The following is a 7811-nucleotide window of genomic DNA, read 5'->3' as shown; positions in this document are numbered from 1 at the left end:
TTTAATTAAATGCTAGACAGAATGTTTTAAGTTCTGCAAACTACCTGTTTGATGCTGCAGCTATTTTTCTTATTTTAGTACGTACTGGATAATTCTGCCAAACTTTGAATATTTATTCAAGGGAAAGCTTGTGAACTGCTGAAAGTCAGTGTTTTCTGTAAGTTAATTCTTGGGGTCTGAATCTATGAATAAAGTAGGCGGAATTTAAACAGGCATGAAGACCTCTTGGAGTAATGCTTTACTCTTTATGGTTTCTTATAGTTTCACAGACCATTTTCAGCCCATCCAGCTAACTTTTTGGTACTTTAAATAACCTACCCATGTGGTGTTACGATAGGCCTTACCCATCCCTTGGTCAATAATTATATATTACTTCTAATGATACTAACTGGGATTATACCATTGACAGTTTGAGGGGACCTGTGCATGGGATAAAGCATTTAGGCACTGCCTCTGTCCATTAGTAGTAAAGTTGCAACACTGAAAAATACATTGTTTTTTGACAAAGTTGTCTTTTCAGACAGCTGATTATATCTTCTGCATTTCCAATAACTTAAATGTTATTTTTTAATGAAGGAAGGAACAGTTTTCCTCTCATTTCTATTAGCCAATAACATTTCCTCTAGGTATTCAGTAACAGATTATAGCTAGTCCCACCCACCCCCATTTTAAAAACTGTAATGTAAAATTAACCTTCTTCATCCAACTGTTGGTTTTTACTTACATTATTTTCAGTAAGTGCCGCTGTGGTACGGCGGTAGCATTGTTACCTCACAGCAAGAGGTTCTCCCGTTCGATTCTTGGCTGGGCTTGGGAGTGCCTTCTCTGTAGAGTCTGCATGTCCTTCCCGTGGTTGGGCAGCATTCGAAAGACATGCATGCATAAATGGGCATGCCTTCGTTGAAGATTGAGCTTCGAGCTGGCACCTCGGCATTTCGTAAAAATCTACTGCCAATAGTGGACCGGATTTCTGCTGTGGTGAGCCCTTACCAGGAAAAGCCGAAAGACAAACAACAACATTTTCACCTGGAAGTAGGAGCAGAAACAAAGAGAGGATATTAGGATCCCATATCACTGTCTGCATACAACACATTATTTTAGAAGTAGATGTACTCATGATTTGGAAAACTTCATTGCCAAGCAAAGCTGAAGTTTTCTTTTTATATTATTTATTTGTTAAATATTAACAAGGTAAAGTTAACATGTAAAACTGCTTCTTTTCAGGGCAACCTAGAAGCACCGTCTGATAAAGTGATTTTATTCGTCACAAATAAGACAAATGAAGACAGAGGGAATCGAGTCCAACAATGAAACTTGTTAAAAGGTCATAACCTTAACCAATGCTGCACAAAGAAACTTATTAAGAGTTTGTAGCCTTAACCAACACTGTACAATGAAACTTGTTAAAAGTTTATAATCTTAGCCAACACTGTACAGTGAAACTTGTTAAAAATTCATGACCTTAACCGACATTGTACAATGAAACTTGTTAAAAGTTCATAACCTTAACCAATGCTGCACAAAGAAACTTATTAAGAGTTTGTAGCCATAACCAACACTGTACAATGAAACTTGTTAAAAGTTTATAATCTTAACCAACATTGTACAATGAAACTTGTTAAAAGTTCATAACCTTAACCACTGTGCAATGAAACTTGTTAAAAGTTCATAACCTTAACCAACACTGTACAATGAAACTTGTTAAAAATTCATAACGTTAACCGACATTGTACAATGAAACTTGTTAAAAGTTCATAACCTTAACCACTGTGCAATGAAACTTGTTAAAAGTTCATAACCTTAACCAACACTGTACAATGAAACTTGTTAAAAGTTCATAGCCTTAACCCTTTGTGTTAACTGCCACAAATACATTATAGAATTGTTTTTCTTCCCTTCTTTTTCTTTATCATAATTTTACTTTTTGTAAATCTTCAGCAAATCATATTAAAGGAAATTAATATGAACTCCAATATTATTATCTAGAAAAATGTGAGGAAAATAGAAAAAGTGATCCAGGTGCCATACAGTTCCTTCTTTGGACTTGTTTTATTATTTTTTTTTTATTTTATTTATTTATGGCCATTTTTTCTACTGTTTTATCAAAACATAATGTTAATGATAAAGGTAAGTTAAGACCTCTTTGGTCATTTGGGGCATTACCATACATATTATTCAAGAATGTCTTCTGATTATCACTGCAGAAGTAAGTCTTGTGAGTAAGGAATCAACTACATTGGAAGAGAAGAAGGCAATGCCCAAGATAAAATGGTTAATCAGTGCTGCAAAGGGACATAACTTTTTTTTATCTTTTTACCTGAGGCAGTGTCCAATCTTTTTGCAAAATCATAAATACAAAGGAAGTTAGAAGGAGTTTGTATTTATGACATTGGACTGCTTTTTGGAAGTACAGCTTACCAGCATTACTTGGTTTTTGCTTTTCTTTTTCTAAAATCGTTTTATTCATGATGCTGATTCAGAAATATAATGAATACTGTACATTATATCATAAACACCAATTCTAACAGTGTGGTACAATAAGAGAAAAAACAGCTGATCAAACATGTAATAAACATCAGCAAATGAATGAGTAATGACATGGCATATAAAGGAAAACAGCGCATATCTAAATGACATGGGGAGGAGAAGAGACCCTCCAATCTCTTAATGCTAGACAACAGGAAGAATACACTGTAACACAGACAGTTTATTCTAAAAAAAATATTTATTTATTTACATTTGTTGACTGGGTGTGTCCGACTGGACGTAGTTCCATTTTCAGCGAAGGCCCGGGGAGAAAAGCTCCAATGTTAAAATATACAGACAGTAGTTATATTGGATTTACACAGCAATTAACAATTTGATCAACATAGCAATTAACAATTACAAACATAGTTACAGATGAAGAACATAGTGCATCAGTAGACAACTAGAATCTTTATCATCTGCGAAGTACATAACAGACATTAAGAAGTTCCTGCTGTATAATAAGTAGCTAGGCTTATGAGCATCTGAGCTTGCGACAATCCAAGGTAGTTAGCGAGGTGGAAAGAAAGGTAGTGGTTAGATGGGGTGGGTGATATTAGAGGAGGGAGTTGCAAGGGCATAGCCAGCATGTTTTTAGGTGCGCTTTTATTAAAGTTTTGAAGTGGGTGCAGGATGGTACGGAGCTCATTGTGGGTTGGCGGGAGTTCCATAATTTGGCTATGGCGCAAGAGAATAGTGCTTCTCCAGCAGAGTTATTGGCTTTAGTGACCTGTAAGTGATTTTTATTGCTGGATCTTAGTGGTCTGGTGGTGTGATTAGGTTGGAGTAGATTGAGGGATGGGACTTTTAGTGGATGGCTTACTAGTTTGTGGGCGAGTGTGAGTTGATACCATTGAAGGAGGTGAGGGAGTTCAAGCCAGCCCAGTTCAGCAAGCGAAAGACAGTGGTGACTACGGTAGGATGCCCCTGTAGTGAATTTGGTGATTTTGTTGTAGTGGGTCTGTAGCTTGTTTAGATTTCATTGCCTTAGGTTGGTATATATTGGAGAGGCTTAAAGTAGGGTGGAGATAAGCTGGGAATTTGCTACTGAAATCTTTGCTGCTTTGGTGAGAAGTTGCTTATTTCCGTATAATGCTCCTAGTTTTTTGTGGACTTTTTTATGGTCATGGATATGTGAATGTCAAATTTTAATTTATTGTCTATTTCCACTCCTAGCAGTTTGATGTGTTCTGTTGGGTGTATAGTGGTGTTGTCTTTTGCTGTGATGTTAAAGTGAGAGTTGTTTTGATTATGTTTGGTGGGTTGGAAGATGAGTAGTTTAGTTTTGTTTGGGTTGAGTATTAATTGGGCATCAGCTAACCAAGTTTCAACAGAGGAAAAGGTTTCCTGTGTAACTTTTTGCAGTTTGGGTAGGGACTGGGCTGAGCAGATGATGGTTGAGTCATCTGCGTATTGTATGAGTGTGCCATGTTTGGTGAGAGATACTAGATTATCTGTGAAAATAGAGAAGAGTAGGGGTCCAAGGATGGATCCTTGTGGAACCCCCATAGAGACAGGTAGTTGGGGAGATATGTAATTCTGCCATACAATGGATTGTTGGCGGTCATACAGGTAACTCTGAAACCAGTTGGTGACTGATTGAGAGAAGGAGTTACTGAGGACAGAGATGAGTTGTTTGTGTGGGACCATGTCAAATGCTTTAGATAGGTCTAGGAAAGTAGCAGAGGAGAGATAGCCATTGTTTATATGCTGAAGGATAGTGTTAGTAAAGGAGAGTAAGGCAGTGGTGGTGCTATGGTTTGGTTGGAAACCATGCCGAGTACTGGAAAGGAGGTTGTTAGTTAGGAGGTAGTCTGAGACCTGAGAGTGAATGCATCTCTCTAGTATTTTGGAGAGTGGAGAGAGAATAGCTATGGGGCGGTAATTGGTTTATTCTGTGGAGGGGCCACCTTTGTGGAGGGGAATTATATGTAATACTTTCCACAGTGTGGGAACGTAACTTTCTGACAGAGATCAGTTAATCAAGATAGATACTGGGTAGGCCAGAGCATCAGCTGCGATTCTTAGGTATTCACTTGGGAGGTTGTCTGCTGCTAATTTGGTGGGTTTAAGTTTAGTTAAGAGTTTTTTTATGTCGGAGGTAGGAACAGGAGAAAAAGAGAAGACAGTGGGGAGATTACTAGTTGAAGGTTTGGGTTGGAGGAGAGGGGGGTTGTGTTGTCTAGCTAATGATAGTATGGTTTGTGTGAAGTGTGTGCTGAATGAGGTAGCAATATTTTCGGAGGAGTGAAGGATGTTAGGAGGAGGGGTACTGACTTTACCTAGGTGGAGGATGGAGTTTATTGAGGACCAGAATTGTTTGGTGTTGTGTTGGGAGGAGTCTAGGGCAGACTGGCAGTATTGGAATTTGTCCTGTTTTATTAGCTTTTTGACTATACTGCAGCTTAAGACTAGGAAGAAACCCTACTCCGTAACTCATTAATATCTATGTGGCAAGGGTGTAGTCAGACATACTCCTTATAATCTACAGATTACATTATCCTGAACATCACTTTTGTAGCTTTTTCAGGGAACGATATGTCTGTGAGTGTCTAAATTAATGCCTTGCTTACAGAGAGAACTGCTAATCAAAAACAATATCTTGAGTAAGTTTAGATGGAATAGCTGAAAATGATGCATCAATTTAAGTGTATGTGGGAGGGCCACATCTTGTGAGATGTGCATATTTTAATGCCAGGTGGGTTTAGGGGCAGCAATAAGAGATTGTGAGTGCAAAATGGAATTCATTGACTACACCCCTGCTATAACTCCTCCTTGCATTCCATAGCATTTTCTGAAAAAAATCAATTTATAAAGCATAAGTTAAACAAATATAGGGCAGTTAGCCTAGTATTAAGCTATGGATCTATGAATCTATAAACATTTTATGAACAAAAAAGCTATTAAAACTGTACGCACAGCTATGTTATCAGTAGGTAGTATTCCTCAGAGTGATAATAGTCAATGTTTTCATAGTCTTTCCATAAATATTATATTATAATGCATACAAACCCAGAATTTAATTTTTGGTAAACTTTCACAAACACATTATCATGTCTTGGAAACTGTGCAACCTAGATGTATTTTTAGAAAACTTTTGTTAACCAGATATAAACTTTCAAATGACAGCAAGAAATTCCTAAGTGTATATTTATTGACATATTTACAGAAGTATGAAAACATATAAATTAATTAACAGTTGTATTAAAAACAGTGAATATCTTTTAAGATGACAGTTTTCTTCAACAACATCTCAGTTTTGCCTGATGCCATGCAGTAGTGTGCAAGTCACTTGGGGTTATTAAAATGTTATGTACTTATGGAAATATCAATTACTTTCATCATTAGTAACAAACATGTAGCAATATTTATAGCATAGGGTGATATAAATGAAAAATGACAATGGATTTCCTACCATGGCATTTCACACCATACCCCCTCAAAAGCTTGTAGGTCTCCCAGTCATGAAAACATGAATATATATATGAACATATGAATAATAATTGGCAACCAGTGATTAATATCTCTGTGGCATGGCATCCTAATGATTTCAGAGTCATTTTGTTAATTATTCATTGCCCTTTCTAATATTTCTAATATTAGTTAGTAAGTTACTTAGTTAAAGAAGCCAAACTCAAAAAAGGTCTGTATGTCCTAAGCAGGTATGGGTGTTAGCTGGATGTATACAGAAATAAAGGCACTACAGAATTGAGGGTGGATACATAACAAACTGAGGGACTTCAAATAATCACTATGTTCTTCAATTCTGTATATATATATATATATATATATATATATATATATATATATATGTTTGTCCACAAACTTGATGATATCATCCTCCCATTTTTTTCCATTCTCGATCCTGTATATTGTCCATCTGGTATAGGTCAAGATGAACCAGTTATCTTAAAAATCTTTTTGAGTATCTACATAAGTCCTTAACATGTGACAGAAAAGGGGACTATCCACTAATGGTTCCTGAAAGAGCATCAACTATATCTTATATAGCTTTGGAATCAGACATACTGAAGAACTGATAAATAGAACCCATGTGCTGTTTTCATTCAGTATAGCTAGTCCACATTCAGCATTTATTTTGGTAGCTATTCTCCAAATATAGTAGTCTCCTAGAGAGTGTTAGTAGCCCCTTCAACCTACTCTTTGTTGGTGACCATTGCACAATATGAATTAATAAGAGTAATTTTGCATAATAACATATAAAGTATTTTTCCTGTTTAAGACACCCCGTAAAATGATTCTTCAACATTAAATTGAAAGAACTCAGCTGGACCAGTAAAGGGCATGTGTAAGCAAGCCTCCTTACTGTGATGTGTCTGAGACTGACTTAATTTCTTCCCCTACCATACATCATTCTCTAACCTGTCCAGCAGTGTACAGTAACACATCTTCAGATGCTACTATATACTGGATTTAACAATAAAATCTCTTAATTGAAGATACATGCAATAAACTTTAGATAACAAACTGTATTACTCATTCAGTCTCTGGAAAGAATCAAACATCAGTCTGTCTCCATCCTTTTGGCTAACATGTCTTAAGGATATTACACCCAATGTCTTCCATCTAGATCACCTAATAAGATTTCCATTAATCTGCCACAATGGGTGACTCTACAAAAGCAAGTCCCTACACCAATAGGACACCATAAAGTTTTTTTCCCCTTAAAATAGCCTGTCACACATAACCTGCATAAATAAGGCAGCCAATCATGAACACCTGCCTACCTCGCCTAAGAGGGCAGCCTGTGGACATTGACATAGCTGAGAAAAAAACACATCTAATATTCCATTAATCTAGCACAGTGTACACTAAGGCAAGCATATACTATGGCAGCATATGCTAAGGCAAGTTTCTAGAAATCAGGTCAACTTAGTCCACCATCAGCAGAAAAACATAAAAACCTCCTTTGGTACATGAGCTGCCTGCAATCTCAAATGAAATTGGTCAGATTCCCAAGGATGCAAAGGAAAGGGTATGAGAGGGGGAACAGTTTATGTCTTATACATAGAAAAGCAGGGCAGTGAAACATTTTTATATGGCAAATTTCCCCAAAATGGGCAGTACATGCTGTGCCAAATATGAACCCAAACAAACTACTTTTTTGCAATGTTACAGCATCTTCTCTTGGTAGGGATGAAGAAAGACATCCAAGTATCATAGTATAACCTTGTACCAGTTAAGGCCTAAATAACTACAAGATACAGGCCAGAGACAGAGATAAAGGCCTAAAGAACACTGTTTTATATATATATATATATATA

This window comes from Protopterus annectens, chromosome 6.part0 (genome assembly GCF_019279795.1).
Source record: "Protopterus annectens isolate FY-2018-M chromosome 6.part0, PAN1.0, whole genome shotgun sequence".
Taxonomy (NCBI): domain Eukaryota; kingdom Metazoa; phylum Chordata; order Ceratodontiformes; family Protopteridae; genus Protopterus; species Protopterus annectens.
This window is presented reverse-complemented; position numbering follows the sequence as displayed.